The 21717-nt window shown below is 39.6% G+C and overlaps 1 long non-coding RNA gene across 2 annotated transcripts in view; it reads right to left on the reverse strand.

The window, feature by feature from the left end:
* The window catches only part of LOC107970553 (uncharacterized), a 585037-nt gene that overhangs the window by 65613 nt on the left and 497707 nt on the right, over positions 1–21717 (reverse strand). For both annotated transcript variants that reach the window (XR_010155489.1, XR_001713154.4), the window contains exon 4: positions 14934–15010. This is a non-coding gene — a long non-coding RNA (uncharacterized LOC107970553). The remainder of the gene's footprint in view (positions 1–14933; positions 15011–21717) is intronic.

Below are 21717 nucleotides of genomic sequence, written 5' to 3' on the forward strand. Positions count from 1 at the left end.
AGAAAATTAATCATTGAGTATCTAGACTACAGACTTATTTGGCACTATGCATGCTTAAATAATGTTAAGAATTTTTCTGATCTTAGTTTACCTTCTGAGAAGAACTGAAGGCTCTAAAACCTCGCTTGCAAATGTAAAGTGCTCTGACTAAATATCTGACCTCACTGATAAAATATTTGGGGAAAACCCGTGGTGAAACAGAGTGTCCCTCAAAGAAAGTGGTTCTAGTTCAAACTTTTCAGTAAACCATGTTTGCCTGAAAACTAACTTGAACAAGCCAAATAAAGCTGGGTCTTCCCGTGCAAAATAATTGAAGGTATGTTGCTGTACTTTGCTCCTCAAAGTGTGATTCACGGGCAGCATCAAAGGCAACACCTGGGAGCTTGTTAGACATGCAGAATCTTAGGCACAGCTCCAGACCTGCTGACATGTGTATTCCCAGGTGAGTGCATGCTTGTTAAAGGTTTGGAGGCACTGTAGCAGCAGGGCTGTTGGTGAGGGGCTTATAGGTCCAGGATTCTTTTTCCATATTTGTGCGCTCTCACCTTCAACAGCTAGCATCTGTCTCTTTGTCATAGGCCTTCCCCCCCACTGCTGGAACTTGCTTTATCATTGCACACAGAAACAGGAAGTGTTTGAGAATATGTGTTCCCATGGGACAGTCCTATGACTGACAGGTGAGAGTACAAACCAGATCCCTAGTCCCTGATTGGATAACTGTGTTTTCAGAGTTTCTCCGTGGCATTGAGCCAAAGTAAAACTCCATGGAACTTTGCTTGATATTGAAATGGAGAGTTCCCTTATTTCCCTTGCAGGGTGTGTGACAAGGGTATGGCTCCCTCCTTCCTTGCCCCACTGCTCAAACCCCTAGCGGGAACGGGTGCAGAGGCCAAGGGGAGTGCTTTTGTGCTCCAGCCCCAGGGCAGCGTCTAGGACTCCGGAAGCCCAAGTGGGTGTGTGTCACAGTGCGCTCTTTCAGCTAAGCTGTCTGCAGATGGCTTGCGTTAATCAGCTCAATAGACCCTCTGTCTTATCACAAGGACAGGGAGCCAGTGTGACAGCCTCAGTTCTTGCCCAGTGTACTGGAAGAACCAAATTACACATGGGCTGGAAGGATGAATATAAGGTTTTATTGAGTGGTGAAGATGGCTCTCAGCAAGATGGACAGGGAGCCAGAAGCGGGGGACGGAGTGGGAAGGTGGTCTTCCCTTGGAGTTGAGCCGCCCAGTAGCCAGACTCTTCTCTGACCCGGCTGAATTCCCCTTGGTGCCCAGGTGTCCTTCTTCTTCCCTCCTTCTCTGTGGTGCCGCCCCAACGCTGTCTGTCACTCTGTTCCTCTGCTCCTCTCTATGTCCAGCCGCTTGTGTTTGTGCCCGCTAAGGTCTCGGGTTTTTATGGGCACAGGATGAGGGTTGTGGCAGGCCAAAAGCAACTTTTTGGGTGCCTAAACAGATATGCCTGTCCTCACTTAGGGCTGCGGGTCTTCAGGCTTGAGGGTGGAGCCCTTGCCAAGGACCTCACCCTTCTCTACCCATCGCTTCCCTGCCCACTCCCATATCAATACCACACTCTTGCTTGATCTTTCCTTACTGATCCCACTTCCTCACTTTCTCTATTGGCCCCTCACCCCTGGATTACTTTCTAGTAAATAACTTTCTCATGAAATCTCATGTAAGGGACTCTTTCTGAAAATCACAAACTAAGAAACTTATTTGTCAATGACATGTTGGGAAATGTTTAACAACTCGCTGTCTGGGCTAGGGGGTTGGCGGACAGTGTCCAGGGGAGGTCGGGGGTGGAATGTCTGTTTTTTACCTTTGACAATTCCGTGGTGTAAATATTCCCACCATTACAGATCTCAAAATATAAATATGCGGTTTCAGAATTAGAACAAGATACTTATAATCTGCTTCTGCAAGTGACTATGAGATGGTTCTATCATACCACTGCCTACATTTATATCCCATCTCATTTAAAACCAATAAGTTTTTACAAAAATTTCTTGAAGATTAATTATGACATAATTATATTACACAACACAAAGTGAAAGTTTCTAAAAATCAATCTATCTGTGTAAAGAATCATGTGGCAGAAAAGATGTTTCAATTCATTAATTAAATGAACATTTATTGTGCAATTTCTATATGCTCATTACTGTTGCAGAGGCAGGGGAACAAAAAAAAAAAATAGTGAATAAGACATATGAGATCCCAGTCTACGAGGAGTTTACAATGTAGTGAAGGAAACAAAAAATCAATAATTTCAAATTTTGATAAATACTGTGCATAAAGCAAGGAGTCAAGATGGAGTACTGGATGCATTTGGGGAACCTACTTTTGATAGAATTGCCTATAAGAGCAAAAGGAGTTGCTGACCATGTAAGAGTGTTAACAAAAACATCCCAGGCAGAGTTAATAGCATGAGCAAACGTCGGGAGACAAGAAAGAGGCTGAGATGCTTGAGGAAATTTTTAAAAAGTTGAAGAAGGCTGGGTGCGGTGGCTCAGGCCTGTAATCCCAGCACTTTGGGAGGCCAAGGTGGGCGGATCACCTGAGGTCAGGATTTCTAGACCAGCCTGGCCAACATGGTGAAACCCCGTTTCTACCAAAAATACAAAAATTAGCCGGGCATGGTGGCACACACCTGTAATCCCAGCTACTTGGGAGGCTGAGTCTGGAGAATAGCTTCAATCTGGGAAGCAGAGGTTGCAGTGAGCTAGAATCACGCCATTGCACTGCAGCCTGGGCAATGAGAGTGAAACTCTGTCTCAAAACAAACAAACAAACAACAACAACAACAACAAAAAGTTAAAGAAAATGTTGGAGCAGATTATGCAAGGGAAGAGGTGAGACAGTGAAAGATGAGATTGAGTGACTAATGTCCACTATAGGCCATGCCTCACAGGCCATCAGTAGGAAGTATGGATTTTATTCTAAATGCAAAGCACAGCATTGGAGAGTTGTGAGTAAGGGAGTGACAGATTTTAATTATGTTTTAAGATGATTCAGAATCTGTGGAAAGTAGATTGGCAAGAGCAGAAGGTGAAGGATCTGTTAGGAGGCAAGATGTGGCTCAGGAGAGAGATGATACTGCCTTTGATAGCAGTGGCATTAAATACTTGGAGAAGTGGAGGAGTTGAGCATATATTTTGGAGTTGGAATTAAGAGAATGTGCTAATGAATTGAATGTGACCATGGGAAAAAAGAAAAATGAGTCAAAAGTGACTCTGGGTTTATGACTTAAACAACTTGCTGCATCTTATTTTGTCTCTCTCTCTCTCTCTTTTTTTTTTTTTTTTTTTGGTTGTTGTTGTTGTTGTTGTTTTGGTCTTTTCCTAAAAGAACGGGTTCATTTCACTGTCTTGGTCATACCTCCTCTTCTTGCCCCCACTTATATCTTCCAGAATTTTTCTTTTAAATCAAAGGTGACAGCATGCCCTTTTAAAATGTTATATTACTTTAGATTTTCATAGTTTCACTTAATTTTCTCCACTCATGACACTTACTAACTCAACAAAGTACGACAAAGTTGAGCATTTTCAACAAAGAACCCTCAGTCAATACCTGGGGAAGGGAATAACTACAGCAGTCCCCTCTTAATCAAAGCTTATCTTTCTGAGAGTTGGGCTTTCCACAGTGTCAGTAACCCACAGTCAACCGTGCTTGGAAACTAGATGATTACTCTATAATAAGATACTCTGAGAGAGAAAGAGAAGGGGAATACCACATTTACATAACTTTTATTACAATATGTTGTTATAATTGCAGTATTTTATTATTAGTTATTGTTGTTAATCTCTTACTGTGCCTAACTTGGAAGTTATTTTATTTTATTATTTTATTTATTTTAAGTTCTGAGATACTTGTGCAAGACGCGCAGGTTTCTTATGTAGGTAATCATGTGCCAGGATTGTTTGCTGCACCTATCAACCCATAACCTAGGTATTAAGCCTCACATGCATTAGTTATTTATCCTGATGCTCTCCCTCTCCCGCCCCCTGACAGACGCTGGTGTGTGTTGTTTCTCTCCCTGTGTCCATGTGTTCTCATTGTTCAGCTGCCACCTATAAGTGAGAACACATGATGTTCGCTTTTCTTTTCCTATGTTAGTTTGCTGAGGATAATGGCTTCCAGCTCTATCCATGTCCCTGCAAAAGACATGATCTCATTCCTTTTTATGGCTGAATAGTATCCCATGGTATATATGCACCACATTTTCTTTATCCAGTCTATCGTTGATGGGCATTTGGGTTGATTCCATGTCTTTGCTATTGTGAATAGTGCTTCAGCGAACATATGCATGTATATATCTTTATAATAGAATGATTTATATTCCTCTGGGTATATACCCAGTAATGGGATTGCTGGGTCAAATGGTATTCCTGGTTCTACGTCTTTGAGGAATTGCCACACTGTCATCCACAATGGTTGAACTAATTTACATTCCCAATAACAGTGTAAAAGTGTTCCTATTTCTCCACAGCCTCAACAGCATCTGTTGTTTCTTGACTTTTTAATAATCACCATTTTAACTGGCATGAGGTGGTATCTCATTGTGGTTTTGATTTGCATTTCTCTAATGATCAGTGATGTTGAACTTTTTTTCATATGCTTGTGGGCCACATAAATCTCTTCTTTCGAGAAGTGTCTGTTCATGTCTTTGCCCACTTTTTAATGGGGTTGATTGTTTTCTATCTTGTAAATTTATTTAAATTAAATTCTTTGTAGATTCTGAGACATACTCTCAAGTATCTTGAGGAGTGCCCAAAATATACAAGAATGGAGATGGCATCATGAATGTGTGCAGTTTTTTTAAATAAAATGTTTTAACTCCCACTGTCATTTCTTTCCCCAGCCCCTAGGTAATAAATTCCTCAATTGTAAACCTGATTGCCTGCCTGCCACTGTATAAAATGCAGCCCTTCAGAGAAGCACAGCTCTCTGGGCACAGTGGTAACTTCTCATTATGAGAGATGAAACAGATGAGTTAATCAGGAAGTCCCTTCATCTCCTCAGAGGCTCATCATTCCTATTTCAGGAGTTCAGACAAGCAGTTAATCTGCTGGAAAGATGGAAAATGAAGTGGCTGTAGCAATCTATTCATGCCAGAGGGGGCCTTATATTAAAAAGAGGATGCTCATGTATTATCATTAAGGACATCTAGGTTGTTCATTCAAGGATTTATATTTTAATACTCTGTTTATTGAGCCTGCTGGCTCTTTTTATTCTAGGTGGGGCAAAACCACTACGAAATCATCATATGACTGTATACTACTTTTTATTTTGTGAGGGCTTTAATGGATAATGTCTTTCCTTAAACCTCAGAGTAATCTGGTTAAACAGGAATTGTTCTCCCATTTTGCAGATAAAGAAAGCGAAGCTCACAGAGATGACAGGCTTTCAGGAGTTCACACAGTAAGGTGGTGACTTACCTGAAACCTAAATTCAGGACTTTCAACTATTCATTCCATGACCTGACTCCACGAGAAGTTGGAGACTTCAGGCTTCCATGACTCCATGGGTTGATGGAGTTGACTTCCAACTCATGATTCCATGAGTTGATAGAAAAAAAGCCTCAATCCAGAGTGTTAATGTCCATACACAGCCATTAAACTAAACTCATCCTAGGAAGCACTTCATTAAAGTCTGTGCTGTACTGTAAGGGTTCATGGGTCTGAGTTTCTGCTCACCAGACTTCCAGGTACATTTGTTCTGACCAACTAAGTCCATTGAGACTTTCAGTCCATTTTTTTAAGTATGGGGTGTAAGTCTTTTTTAATAAAAAGTCGCATCCTGTATAAAGGCCACAATGAAGCATATGCACTTACTCATTTTTGAACATTTTTAACCTCCCATTTCATATAATTCAGCCTAACAAAATTTTATAAATTTTATCAGTCTTTTCCATGAAGGAGACAGCCAGATGTTCTGAAAAGAAAAATGGCCTTGAGTTCAGAAGCTCTGGGTTCAAGTCAGACTCTGAATGTAGCACTTAATATCTGTGAGCCTTAATTTCCACATTGGTAAGAGGGAAATGGTTATAATAATGCCTGGATAATAGCATATTTGAGAGGATGGTTTGAGAGCATCTCATTTAGCTAAGATTTATAAAATATCTATCTTGTTCCAGGCACTCTACAAAGTGCTGAAGAGACAATGAGGAATAGACAGAGTCCTTGCCTCCAGGAAGCACGATTCAGCAAAAGAGGCAGAGGAATAAATCAGCTATTGCCAAACAGCCTGGAAAGTCATACCAATAGTACAATGAAAACAGAGAGAGGCTGGGCGTGGTGGCTCACTCCTGTAATCCTAGCACTTTGGGAGGCCGAGGCAGGTGGATTGCCTGAGCTCAGGAGTTTGAGACCAGCCTGGGCAACACGGTGAAACCTCATCTCTACTGAAACAAAAAATTAGCTGGGCATGGCGGTGTGTGCCTGTAGTCCTAGCTACTCGGGAGGCTGAGGCAGGAGAATTGCTTGAACCCGGGAGGTGGAGGTTGCAGTGAGTCGAAATCACACTACTATACTCCAGCCTGGGCAACAGAGCAAGACTCCGTCTCCAAAAAAAAAAAAAAAAAAAATGAAGGTGGCAGCTACCTCTGTGATTGGGGTGGGGCTGAGAAGGATTCAGAAGTGTCAAGCAGGAAAACTGTCTGAATCAATGGTTTCCAGAATCATGAAGAGCTCTGGAAAGTCCCTACACCCTGGCTGTCCGGTGAAAAAGATGCTGGAGTAGGTGGAGAGAGATGAGGTAGCTCAGGTTTACTTCTGAGTAGATCAATTTGTGAATTGGAAGGGCTGCAGTATCCTGGGACATCATCATTTCAAGTGAATAAAGAGCAAGGGGACAGGAAATTGTGGCTTTGTTTCCACTGAAAGTATTTATGAATGAAAGCATTAACTGAATGACTTAATGACAAAAAAGAAGATAAACTTTTAAAATGAGCGTATTTGTCTATCCATGATAAATAATTACATTTTCTCAACCAAAGCTATTACATTAATAACCTGGGGTTGGTTGGTTTGGCAGAAGAGAGAGAGTGGATAGTGCCAACCATATCTCCTTGCTAGGTATTAGTCATGGTATGATCTGTTGCTATGAGGCATTATTATTAGAAAATTAGAAATTATAGCACAGATATTGGTACAGTTTTATTGAAGAAACTCTTGGGGCGAGGTCACATTGCACAGTGCTCTGAGCTTGAAATGTCTGTACAAGGATTCAGAATTGAGAGACTATGTAGGCACTCAGAAGCCACCAAATGTTCCTTCCTCACTGGGCCAGTCATTGGATCAGAACAGAAACTACCAGGCAGAAATCTGGAAGGACCAGGCCAATGGATTATCTGCCTCTCTTAATTCTCTGCCATCATATAGAACCCACTGGCTAGGGTAGTGGATACATCTTAACTACCAACTAACATTTATTCACCCTTAATCTGGAGGGAAACAAATTAATCCTGGGAAACTAGCTCTACCCCTCATAATCATCTCATATAATTTTGGTTGGGCTCACTTCAGTTCCAGCCACAGGAAAGCACTCCTTATCTGGGTCAAGCCAGTTATCAAATTTCACCTCCTGGCCAGAATATTCGAGAATGTGAAACAATACATAATGGTCCCTTTACACTCAATGCTGGGACTTTGGCTGGACTTATTCCACTCAGTTGGGATAGCTGGGCACCTACTAAGCTTGAGACTCCTGAGTGTCTGAGACAAAAGCAAGGTTGAGAGATGAAGGTGGAAAAATTAGTTTTGATGACATAACTTGCCTCCTGGGATCCATCTGTGCTTAATGCTAGTTAGCCTTTAACCTTCCAATTACTAGCTGAAATTCTACTATTTCACTCTAGATTGTTTGATTTGGATTTCAATTATGTTACTGAGAGAGTTCTGACTAGAACATGATGATGTGGTTTGGCTCTGTATCCCTACCCAAATCTCATCTCCAACTGTAATCTGTACGTGTTGATGAAGGGACCTGGTGGGAGGTGACTGGATCATGGCGGCAGTTTCCCCCATGCTGTTCTCATGATAATGAGTGTGTTCTCATGAAATCTGATGGTTTAAAAGTGGCACTTCCTACTTTGCACTCTCTCTCTCTCTCCTTGCTGCCTTGTGAAGAAGGTGCTTGCTTCTCCTTTGCCTTCTGCCATAATTGTAAGTTTCCTGGGGCCTCCATAGCCTTGAGGAACTGTGAGTTAATTAAACCTCTTTTCTTTATAAATTACCCAGTCTTGGGTAGTATCTTTATAAGAGTGTGAAAATGGACAAATATACATAAAATACTGTATATTGAAGAATGCAGTGAGTCCACTTAGCAAATCCAAGAATCAGGACATTTGCCCAGGCCTGGAACCAGATAGGGCAATAATATGCACACTTTTTCTGTAAAGGGCTAGATGGTAAATAGTTTTGGCTTCGCTGGACATACTTCCCTATGGCACCAACTCAGCTCTGCCTTTGGAGGGTTTGGCCTATGGACCCTGAGATCTGCTGCATCTGGTATCCCTTTCCTATTTCTGTGCTGAAGTTGTCTTTCAAAATTTCAGAGCTTTCTTTGCCCTCTACTAGCTGTGTGTACAGTCAACTAAAGACAAGAGGCTGTGCCCAGAGCCAAGCCCAGGTATCGTTACACAAGGAGCCTCCATAGCCTGAATGGCCAGAGAGACGGTATGATGCAACCAATAGCAGAAGAGACAGGGATCCATAGGCTGACAGTGGGCAGGAAAACCAGTGGGATGAATTTGTAGGATATGTAAGCATTCACTGGGGATGACCAGAGAGACCTAAGGAATAAAATCTCAAGACAGGGTTTTTTGCAGCCAAATGTGTTGGGGACTCATGTCTTAATTTTGATACTTAAAAAATAGATTTTAACCTTATTCTCCAGCAGAGGCTGATGGGGTCTGGGGCACTTGGGATATACTTATATTTGTCTTTATCAAATGTTGATAAGACAAGCAAACAAATACGCATGTTTAAACAAGTGAGATCCCATGATCTTCCTCCTTTCTCTCTTTTGACTCTGACAACACGTTTCCAAACAGCACAATAGCTAACAGGAGAAACAGCCTCAAGAGTCCACAGTGTAGAAAACTAGCTCAGTGCATTGGGAAAAATCCAGGGGTACAGGAAGGTAACAAAAGTCCAGGGTTAAGTGTTTTCTTCCCAACCGTTCAAGAAACTTGGGATGAGAAAATTCAATGGCACTTAATGACATTTTCTAAATACCTTAATTACTTAGATTTTGGTTATTAGTTAATGAGCTGGAAAGATGAAATAAGACAATATTAACTCATGAGCAATCAGAATAATTCAATTAACATGAATATGCATGATGTTGTCTGGAACCCTGTTGTGATAAATAAAAATGAAAACTCTTTGGTAAAAATTCAAAGGAAAAATAAGTGTCTTCATGTTCCTCCAAATCACAGGGAGGTAATTCAAAATGTTTACTTTTTAATCCTGGTCTTTCTTTACCTGACTATAATCTATGAAATAAGAAAATTCAATGATGAACATATGAAATAGGCATCTCTATCTTTGATTAACCCAAAATCTCCTCACTCCCACAGACATGCACAGGGCCCAGTCAAAAGTGTACAAAAACAGAATATATAGTGTTTCTTCTTCTCAATTATTCAGTTAAATTCAATATCTGAGGTGATAAAGACCTGGCTTAAATGCCTGTTAAAAGATGAAGTTGGTCAAATAAATCATATACTGTAGAAGAAAATTCTAAACTCTCAAAAAACTGTCTTCTAGGGCATATGATTTATTGACCACAAATATAGCAAAGTGTGCAATAATAAAAGTACATTATAAATCTATAAAAAGCATGGGATGGGCAGACAAAGGTTGCAGAGATGAGCATGCTCAAGCTAGGTCTGGAGTCTGCACAGGAATTACTAAATGGACAAAGGGAGTTTAAAAGGCTCTAGGTAAAGAGGACTCATGGAGAAAGGTAAAGACAGTCAAATAATGAGGGAGAAAGCACATTTCAGTTGATTTTACTGCTGGAATGGAGAGTCCAAGATGGAGGGCCTAGAATGGTCAGTGAGCAGGCAACAGTAAAAATTTTTAACCAGAGAAATATTTTGAATACATTTTTTTCTACAACAGGAGACTGTTGTCTGTAGCTTTGTAACCAAAACACCAGGGGTTCAGTCTAGGTCCTGCTGTTTGCTGCACAGAAAGACAATGACTGAGAGGACGTGTCCTGCCAAGGAAGAAGGCTTTAATCGTGCTCTGCAACTGGGTAGATAGGAGCTCAGTCTCAAATCTGTCTCTCTGATTGACTAAAACTAGGGGTTTATATAGTAGGGAAGAAATGTAACAATGTGTAAGAAAACAGGAACCAGGGATGGGGCAAGGAAGCAATCATGATGAATGAGTGGTCCCACATCTCATTGTCTAGATGTGGTGATCTGGTGAGTTTCAGTTCTTTGATAGCTTTTTTAAGAGGCCTGAAAGTCATTTCCTGAGGAAGGAACTCAAATAAAACAAATGAAATTTCAAGTTTTAAGACCAGAAGAGTCAATTTCTATGTTTATCCAAAAACAACTGTCTATGAGACTATTGGGTTGGTTTCAGTTTGTTACTCAGTGGGTTAGCAGGCAGTGTTTATGGGGAAGGGATCATAGCATCCAGTCTATTCAGGTTCATAGCAATCTCAAGGCTGTGACTACTGACAGTATTCTCAACTTCCCCCAGCCATTCCCATAAGAGGCAGGTGTTTTATTGTCAGAAAGTATATTAGGAGCAGCAGCTGGGTGTCTGAAAGGGCTTGTAAATGCAGTGACCATTGAGATGGCCCAGGGAACTTACAGACAACTTTTTATTAGCAGGAGCCAAATTTGTAATGCGGAAGTTGGATATGTACAGGCAAGAGATGCCAGGTATTATTAGCGTCAGTGGTTTCTGGCCTGCACCCGGCCTCTTCTTTGACATTTTTCCTAATTTCATTCAAGCATAATAGAAAGGGGGGAAGAGAGTGTTGGACCCAAGAATGCCAGTACCTGTGTGTCAGAACTCTCTGTTTCTAAAGTAGGGAAACCTCACTAATTAATTGTGAGGCACTTTCTATTGGTCCTCAGTATCCTTTTGATTTGTCCAAGCTGCCACAAAGAAGCTATTAACATTGGCACAGGAAATGAAGCCTAGCTGCCATTTCTGTTTTAGGACAGTCCTGTAGAATGGTTTGTTAACAGCGGCTTCCAATGAACATAATTCCAATGGAAAGTCGTTTAAGGTGGTGGCCTCAGTGCTTGATGGTGGGCTACCAGAAGGCTAAAAGCCCGCCTGTGCAGAGTCAAGGCAAAAGTCAGAAGTAAGGGTAAGAAGAATAGGGGAATAAGTGTCCAGAAGTCAAAACTCAAGAGTCAGAGACATACACTAACCCTTCTGCTAGGAATATTCTTCCACCTGCTATTCCTTTGATAAATTCACATTTATTCTTCAGGTCTTAGCTTAGAAATTGCTTTTCTTACTCAACTCCCACTTGTCAATTTTGTCATACCTTTTATTGCACTAACAGAATCCCAGACTTTTCTATCATGGCACCCTTTACCATCTATGCAACTCTTATAGGCACTGAATATTTCCTTAAAAAATGCAAAATATTAGTCTGGCTCTATTTATGACTAGCACAGCAGATTCCCCATTTATTTATTTTCAATTTTTTTCCTAAACTTGTTTTGATGAGCATGCCTCATTTACATTTTTCAAATTGAATTGACATCAGAATACAGAAAATAATATGATTTGGCCACCCAACCAGGTTAGTTAAGTCAAAGGGTATGTATATTATCAGGACCCAAGGAGGCTTTGTGCCTTGAGCAGAAAAACTTTTTTTTTTTTTTTTTTTTTTTGCTATAGCAGGGTCTGCTTCTTTTTCCAGGACATAGCCAGCCCAAAGTCTTGGCTTGAAGCCCTAATTCCCCATCTCTGGAAGTTCTCCATAGTTGCTGAGTGAATTCAACCAGTGAAGTAAAATGCGATTAGAACCAAGTTTGTTATTACATAAACCTGTATATATTATGTAGCCAATTGAAACCTGAGTTTGAAAGAGACAGTGTACTTTGGGAAGAAAAAGGGCAGTTGTTCAAGTCAGAAAGGCCTGGGCTTTCTTTTTGTTGTTTATTGAGGGAGGGGAGTGTATTTCAGTTCTGCATAAGCTTAGTCAAGTTACTTAGCCTCTCCGAGTTTCTGATTTATTAATTGCAGATACTTTGAAAGCTTGCTGTGTTGCCAGCTTTCAAATATCATTTGTTGAGGCTGGCACAATGTTTGACCATAATTAAAAGAAATAAAATTACAAGTACACATTTTGAAAATTATTAATCAGGTTACAACTTGTATATATATGCTCTTTCAGTCCTTACCACTGCCCTAAGTAGGCTATCTTACTCTCTTCATTTGACCTGATAAAATTAAGCCTCAGAGAAGTTAACCTGACTTGCTCAAGGACATCCAGATAGTAAAGGTCAGAGGGAACCAGGATTCAAACACAGATTGTTCTGATTTCTTAGCTCACGTGTTGCAGTTTGCCCACAACTATGGTCAGCTTACGGAGTGGTGTGGATACACCTCCACATTGTGAATGGCTTTTTGACGAACTCTAGATAAAACCTATATTTCCTGTCTTCCCTGGGGATAGTAGGCAAAAGTTGCAGAAGTGTGGGGCTTCTTAAAAAGCACTTTAAAGGGGGCTCACGCAGTGTGAAACCACACTGTTTGCCCCTTACTCCTTTCAATTGAACATGATGGCTGAAGCTACAATAGGCATCTCATGACCATAAGGTGACCTCTAGGATGAGGGTCATACTAAGGGTAGAGGAGCAGAAACAGAGAATACTCCTGGGTCCTTGATAATTGTGGTGCTACCATACCATCCCTAGAATGCCCACAACTAGACATCTTGTATATGAGAGAAAATACAATTTTTTGTCTTATTTAACCCATTGCTATTTGATGTTTTTAAAAAATATATATGGCTGAACTGAATCCTAGCTAATATAGGCTTCCACTAGATTTTTCATGTTTATGTTTCTTGGACTGAGGAATATGACAGTATGGAGACTTCAATCACATTTTAAAATTTATAAGGCATAACTGAATCAGGCAAGATACACAAAATAATAGCCCGAGAATGCCAAAATGACCATATAATTTGTTACTTCTTCTGGCTCAGGACAATCACAAAAAAAGAAAGGAAAAGCAAATATTTGTTATTCTGCTTTGTAGTATTCCAAATATCCATCATTTAGCTCCCAAGGGAAAGACTCCCAAAGACTGAAGCTTCTGGAGTAAAACCTCATATCTGTCCCCTAAGAAATCATCCTACTAGTTGGTCTAACTTTTTGAATACTGCTATAAGAATAGTCTACTGATCTCCATGTTCTTAAAAGAACATGATACAAGAAGGTCCACAAACAATGGGGACTACATATTGAGTACTTGCTCCATCCGAGGCAGCACTCTAACTCCTTTACATCAATTTACCTCCTTGAATTTCAAAATAACCTCATGATCATTAATTTCTTTTACAAATCATCAGGCTCACATACAGAGAGATTCTAAACTAGGTATGCACAGGAAAGAATGATTTCAAAGAAATAATGATACAGCAAATGATTTGAAACCCATCTAATACTTTCAATTACAAAAAAAATGTTATAGATGCCCTCCTTAAGGGAAAAATATTAAATCAGAAATACCTCTCTTTTTAATATAGGAATTGACTTTAATTAAAGCAAGTTATGAAGTAAATCTCTAGAGCCTTAAAGTTTTTTGCTTATTCTGGTTTTAGATTTCTTAGCTGTACTGATAGAGAACCTTGATTTGTTGGCAAACTAGCTAAGGCAGAAAGCTCAACAACACACTCAAGTCATACATTATCCTTGAGGTAACAGCAAGCTAAAGGGTGTTTGTGTTTATTTGTTTTTGTAGAGGGTTATAGTCTTTAAGAGGGCAAATTAGTAAAGATCAAATGCCAGTTAGGAACAAGATAACAAAAAATTTTCAGAAGCAATTAAAAATGCGTAAGGAAATATCAACATACTTTCCCCAAAATTATTTTGGAGTGAAGTCATTGGAGGCATGCCTCCCATGCACAGGCACCATTATCTTTGCATTTATTCTGGGGGCTGTACAGTGTATCTTCCACTTCCCCTTCCAGATCCTATTTCCACTGCTTTTCACCCTTCTCAGTTCCCCAAGAGGCTGGCCAGTGGGGCCACTTCCAGTGGGGTTGGCCATTGGAGCACATTAGCAGGAGACCAGAGGGGTGGAGGAAAGCGTGTTTAGGCCATGCATTCCCTAGAGTCTCCACAGGTTTTAACAAAGCACATGCTTCTTCCACCCTGGCATCCCTCTTCACAGCTCTCATTCTTTCTCTCCATTTATTTTTCTTTAGGTTTTAGTAACTATTCCTTTTCCTTCCCCATTCAGACCCAGCCTATTTCTAGCCCCAAGGTAGTACCCAAACTCTTTTGGGGTTCCCATATTCTGACCATAACATGGTAAAGGATCTCTTTCTAAAGTGCTCTTGAAACTACACAGCTTGTGTGTCATCTGCTTCCTGCCAGAACCCTTATTAAGGCAAAATGCCTTAGAAATCTTGGCTATGAAGACTTGGATATGAGAAATCAGCTCCCTTTACAGCTCTCTACCTTAGAAAACAGCCCCATGTATAATGTCCTTTTTGAGGATTATCCAGGGGAGTTCTAAGGTTATTACAGTCATAAATAAAGATGTTAACAGCTACAGGGATTCAAGAGTACCAGCAAGAAAACTTCCTTGTGCCAACCTGAGATGAAGAATAGTTCATATCAAAATGAAAGGGGAGAGGCAGCAGTTGAGTTATAATAAACAGAGCAATAAGCCACAGGCAAAGCCCAATAAGCAGGGAGAAGCAGGCAGGCATGCCTACCTTGGGATGTGAGATCAGGGCCAATTGGATGATAATGGGAACTCACTTCACGAACCAGACACAATTGCTCAGGCAGCCTGTAGGGCAGAGAACAGAAAATAGGGAAAAGGCAACTTAATTCAAATAAACTTTTCCGAACATGACTTGAGACAGGCTTATCACAAAATCCCTCACAGCAATACGTATTGGAGTTATTCCATTACATTTACACATATTAGAGTCCTCAATACAGCCACAATTATAGATCATATTCTTATTGAAGCCTGATTGATTTTCTAATTCATTCATTAGTTCATTTTCTTCTTCACCATCCATCCACCCATCCACTCAACAAACAATGTTAGGGCATCTACAGAATACAAAGCATGATATTATGCATGTGAGATACAAACAAAAGCAAAGGACAGTCCCTAACTGTAATCTGGTTGGGCACATTAACAGAGAGATGAACAAGCTAATGATTTCATGATAAGTGATGGACACCATGATAAGTGCCAACAAGAAGTGGACAAATTCCTAGACACATACAGCCTACCAAGGTTGAGCTATGAATAAATCTAAAACCTGACCAGACCAATAACAGGTAATGAGATTGAAGCCATAATAAAAAGGTCTCTCAGTAAAGAAAAGCCCAGGACCCAATGGCTTCACTGCTGAATTCTACCAAACATTTAAAGAAGTGCAAAGGTAGTGAAATGCAGAGGGCGAGGGAGCACAGAGGAAGCAGACATGGTTCGGAGTCTGAGGGTCCTTGGGGATAGCCAGGGAAAGCTTCATGGAAGAGGTGGCAACTGAGCTGAATTTTAATGTTGAATCTGACTTAAAAAGAGGAAGAGTGTCCTAGCATGTGGTATGGATCATAGGCATCTTTAAATAGACAATTTCAAAAGAGCACAAAATTTTCTTGACATCTTTCAAGGAAACTCAATGCCTGAAGTGATACCCAGTGTCTGAACTACCCCCATCCTTTTCCTAACACATACCTTTGTTGCTAGGCAACCACCCCTGGGCTAGATCCAGCCTTATTCTCAATTAATTTGGGGGAGATATTTTGTTGTTTAAATTAATACCCTTGGAGCTTCATTTTACAAAGAACAGGGAATTGCTTTGGGCCTTTCTATTTGGTTTAACTGTGAATTTTCTAACTTCTCTTCAATCATACTTCCACCTCAATTTAGATCCAAAAAAGTCACCCCTATCACAGTGAAGAAGAACTGATGTAATTGTTTCGAAACAACCTTTCTCAGATCCACTTGCTTAGAAGCTATTAAACTTTTTGAACTCTCTTGGGAAATAGAAAAATGATTAAGATGAGTTTTGAGTATCTTTTTATAACAAGGAAATCTTGCAATATAGAAAAAGGTGTATTGTAATTAAGTACATTAAACTTTGACTGCCTCCAGCTATGTAACCAATGCAATGCCAGGGGTTAGGTGACGGAAAGCAATGTGCTTCGGGGTTTTCATTCCTGAAAATTTTTAAGGCTGATAGAAAAGCGTCCTGGTGCTGCACTATGAAGAAATATTCTTTTTTGATTTATATGAAATGCTATTGAATCATTTTATGGAAAGAGGCAGACTTAATTAGAATTATCTCCAAGAAAAATGAAGGCCCTAGAATAATTCATAAAATATGAGCTTACTGTGCAGAAGAGATGTGTTCATTGCTTTATAGGTGTATAGAAGGAGACAAAAGGATACGATCAAAAACCATTTGCAGTAATACCTGTAGTTGGGTTGAGAAACAGTAATGGAGTTTCAAATGCTGTAATGAATCATGTAAAGGAGTATGTAATTGAGCGTGTACAGGCATACCTCATTTTATTGCATGTCACTTTACTGATCTTCGCAGATACTGCACTTTTTACAAATGGAAGGTTTGTGGTAACCTTGTATTGAGCAAGTCTATTGGCACTATTTTTCAAACAGCATGTGCTTACTTCATGTCTCTGTGTAATTGTCGTTTTGGTAATTGTCACATTATTTCAACCTTTTTCTTATTATTATATCTATTATGGTTATCTGTGATCAGTGTTCTTTGATGTTACTGTTATAATTGTTTTTGGAAACGATGAACCATGTCCATATAAGATGGCGAATTTAATCAATAAATATTATGTCTGTTCTGACTCTGCCACCAACTACCCATTCTCCTTTCTCTCTCCATCTCCTCGGGTTTCCCTATTCTCTGAGACACAATGAACAATAGTGAAATTAAGCCAGTTAATAACCCTATGATGGCTTCTAAGTGTTCAAGTGAAAGACAGAGTCTCACATCTCTCATTTTAAATCAAAAGCTAGAAATGATTAAACTTATCAAGGAAGACATGTCAAAAGCTGAGGCAGGCATAAAGTTAAACCTTCTGCACCAAACAGCCAAGTGGTGAATAAAAGGAAAAGTTCTTCAAGGAAATTAAAACTGCTACTCCAGTGAGCACACAAATTATAAAAAAGCAAAGCACACATTGCTGATACAGAGAAAGTTTGAGTGGTCTGGATAGAAGATCAAACCAGCCACAACATTCCCTTAAGCCAAAATCTCATCCAGAGCAAGGCCCTAACTCTCTTCAATTTCAATTCTATGAAGGCTGAGAGAGGTGAGGAAGCTGTAGAAGAAAAGTTGGAAGCTAGCAGAGGTTGGTTCACAAGATTTAAGGAAAGAATCTGTCTCCACAACATAAAAGTGCAAGGTGAAGCAGCAAGTGCTAACTTGGAAGCCATAGAAAGTTTTTCAGAGAAGATCTAGTGAAGATAATTGCTGAAAGTGGCTACCTGAAATAACAGATTTTCAGTGTAGATAAAACAGCCTTATATTAGAAGATGCCATCTAGGACTGTCATAGCAAGAGAGGAAAAGTCAACGCCTGGCTTTGATGATTCTCGTGTTAGGGGTTAATGCAGCTGCTTATTTTTAGTTGAAGTCATTATTCATTTACCACCCTAAGAATCCAAAATCTACTCTGCCTGTGCTCTAGAAATGGGACAACAAAACCTGGATGAAAGCACATCTGTTTACAACATAGCTTGCTAAATACTTTATACCCACTGTTGAGACTTACTTCTCAGAAAAAGAGATTTCTTGCAAAATAGTACTGCTCATTGACCATATATCTGGTCACCCAAGAACTCAGATGGAGATGTACAAGGATATTAATGTTTTTATGCCTGCTAACATAAAATTACTCTTTGATCCATTTTGCAGCCCATGGATCAAAGAGTAATTTTGACTCTGAAGTTATTATTTAGGAAATACATCTCATAAGGCTAAATAGATAGTAATTCCTGTGATAAATCCAGAAAAAAGTAAATTGAAAACCTCCTGGAATGTATTCAACATTCTAGTTGCCATTAAGAGCATTCATGATTCACGGGAGGGGATCAAACTATCCACATAAACAGGAGTTTAAAATATGTTGATTCCAACTTTTATGGGTGACTTTGAGGAGTTCAAGACTTCAGTGGAGGGGATAGGTGTTCCAAATAATGACAGAACTAGAATTAGAAAGGGAGCATGAAGATGTGACTGAATTGCTACAATATCATGATTAAACTCAAATGAATAAAAAGTTGCTTCTTGTGGATAAGCAAAGAAAGTGGTTTCTTGAGACAGAATTTACTCCTCGTGAAGATGCTATGAACATTGTTGAAATGACAACAAAGGATTTAGAATGGTACATAAACCTAGTTGATAAAGCAGTGGCAGGTTTTGCGAGCATTGACTCCAGTTTTGAAAGTAGTTCTACTGTGGGTAAAATGTTATCAAACAGCACTGCATGAGAAATCTTTTGTGAAAGAAAGAGTCAGTCAATGTGGCAGACTTCATTGTCTTATTTTAAGAAAGTGCCACAGTCACCGCACCTTTTAGTAACCACTGCCCTGATCAGTCAGCAGCCATCAACATCGAGGCAAGATCTTCCACTAGCAAAATCATTATTACTCACTGAATACTCAGGTGATCATTAGCATTTTTTTAGCCATAAAGTATTTTTTTAATTTTATGCCATAAAGTATTTTTTAAAGGATTTTAGACATAATGCCATTGCACACTTATTAGACTACAGTATAGTGTAAGTATAAGTTTTATATCTACTAGGAAGCCAAAAAAATTGTGTCACATGCAAGTATTGAATATTTGCTTTACTGCATTAGTTGGAACCAAACTCGCAGTATTTCCAAGGTGTGCCTGGATTTAGAATACAGAGCATTAAGTATAGAAAACAAACATAATGCTTTTTTTTTTTTTTTTTTTTGAGACAGAGTCTTGCTCTGTCACCCAGGCTGGAGTGCAGTGACACGATCTTGACTCACTGCAACCTCTGCCTCCCGGGTTCAAGCGATTCTCCTGCCTCAGCCTCCCAAGTAGCTGGGACTACAGGCATGCACCACCATGCCAAGCTAATTTTTGCATTTTTAGTAGGGGCAAGGTTTCATCATGTTGTCCAATCTGGTCTCGACCTCCTGACCTCAAATGATCCACCCACCTCGGCCTCCCAAAGTACTGCGATTACAGGTGTGAGCCACCACGCCCGGCCAGAATGTCTTAATGGAATCTTGCTGTCTATTAATGTGATGCCTGTTCCCCCTGTTACCCTGTGTTCCATAGAGGAACAAAACTCTTTGCCAAAGACTTTGGAAATCCTCCTACTTAAGGGTTTTCTCTAAAATGCAGAGACTCTAAATGACTTACTCAAACCTGCCTGTCTTCACTTTGGGTTTCAATATACGTGATATGCATAAATATATATATATAAATATATATGAAACATACAACAAATATAGAAAATGACACAAGACTCCCAAGTATGCAAAGGCCAAATATAGCCGATATTAGCATTCCATTGTATTTTCTTCAAAACTGTTTTTTATTTTTTGTTACAAATTGGAGCTATGTCTTTCTTCCCACTCTTTCTTGCCCTGCTCCCTCCCATGTATAGGTACCAGAGCTCTAAAGTTGGTGATTATCATTATTGTCCATATTTTTGTACTTTTACTAAATTTACATGTATCTATAAATAAGATATAGTATTGATTACTGCTTCTCTATAATGTACATAAATGATGTCACAGCATATATATTCTTTGTACCGAAACTGGACTTTTGGCACCTTTTCACACCATGTGTTGATTTAAAGTGCACAATTAAATCAACATTACCCAGAAACATCTTGATAGAATCAAGTAAAGAGATCTCATGGTATATTAACAAAAATGTGAGGATTGCTATCAGAATCACTCTTAGAATTCATACCTCTATATGGCAGTGGTCAGTAAACTACTTCTATAAAAAGAGCCAGATAGTAAAAATGTTCTGCTCTGAAGGATATATGGTTTCCATGGAAACTACTTGATCTATTTCAAATAAAAAAAGCAGGCATAGATAATATGTAAGTGAATGGGCATGGCTGTGTTCCAATAAAACTTTATTTATAAGAACAGGCTATGGGCTGTTTTTGAAGTTTGCCAACCTCTGGTACGTGGCAGTGAGAGAGGAAGGAGGGACCTGGCTGTGCCATCTTGCTGTCTATAAAACTCTGGGGTTGGTAGGGCTGATCTAAGGGGTCAACTTCCTCCTTGATGCTCCAAATGCATCCCTTATGAAGTGCTTCTCAGAGAAAGATAAACCCTCATTAGTGAGGAACACTGTTTGGTCCAATTTATAAGGGGAATGTAAAATTAAATAATTTAAACCTGAAGGTGTTGGAACTTTAAACTATTTTGAGCCCTGAGAGGAATGTGGCTATGTGGCCTGAGTCACATAGCAGTTAGCTGCAACTTTTGCTTTTTCTTGTAAATAATTAGGAAAGACCAAATAGTGCCAAGGATAAGATCCCTGGAGATCATGAACCCCCTCTTATAGAATGTCACAGCAATCTTCCTTGAGCTACAGCAAGCTGTAACCAATTAAATCACTATAATATATGTACTGACCTTGCATGGAGAATGTTTTAACCCTTATAAACTCTGCTTCTGCCTATATAAATGAAACCTTAAACTTATCTGCTTTGGAGCACTGACTCTATTCCTTTGGAGTCTGTGTTTCCTGAGTGGCTATTCTCAGCTTTTTGCTCAAATAAACCCTATATGTAATCATAGTTTCTAAATTTAAGGTTGACAGAAACTCTGTACGTGGCTAGCACCTAGTACCAAGAGGCAGGTGGAGCAATGATGTGTTACCATGGAAAGAACACTTAGCTGGCAGTCAGGGGACCTGGGTTTGGTTCTCAGTTTACCACTGTCATCTTTGTCATCTATCTGGTCTCAGGCAAGACACTGTCTCTCTGGGCCTCAGTTTCTCTCCTGAAAAATTACTGTGTTGGGCTACATTATTTCTGAGTTTCCTTACGGTGTCCAGATCTCATGATATTTGGCATGGTATAAATAAATAGAATATAGTGAAAATCCTCAAGGAGGACAGATGATTTATTTAAATTTCATTAGCTTCCTTTCCCTACCTACTAGTCAGTATGAATATGGCTATAAAAGCAGACATCAGGAAGTGACTAGAAAGATGGAGCAGGAATTAAAGGAATCAAGGAGAGAAGAGGTGCTTAGTGTTAAGAGTACCACTATGGATGAAAAGTCCGACTTTAGATATAAAAGCAGCTTATATAAAATTATAAGCTACAGCAAAATTGTTCCATATTGGCCAAGAAAGGAGAAATGAATGCTGTAAGAAGGACTTAGTTTCAGCTCAAGCAAAAGAGATTCTTTCAAGAAATTCTAGATTTCTAAAAATGCAGCAGCTGTTACAGGAGCATCTTATTCATAGATGTGCGCACACACACA

The sequence above is a fragment of the Pan troglodytes genome, chromosome 2, assembly GCF_028858775.2.
Source record: "Pan troglodytes isolate AG18354 chromosome 2, NHGRI_mPanTro3-v2.0_pri, whole genome shotgun sequence".
Classification (NCBI taxonomy): domain Eukaryota; kingdom Metazoa; phylum Chordata; class Mammalia; order Primates; family Hominidae; genus Pan; species Pan troglodytes.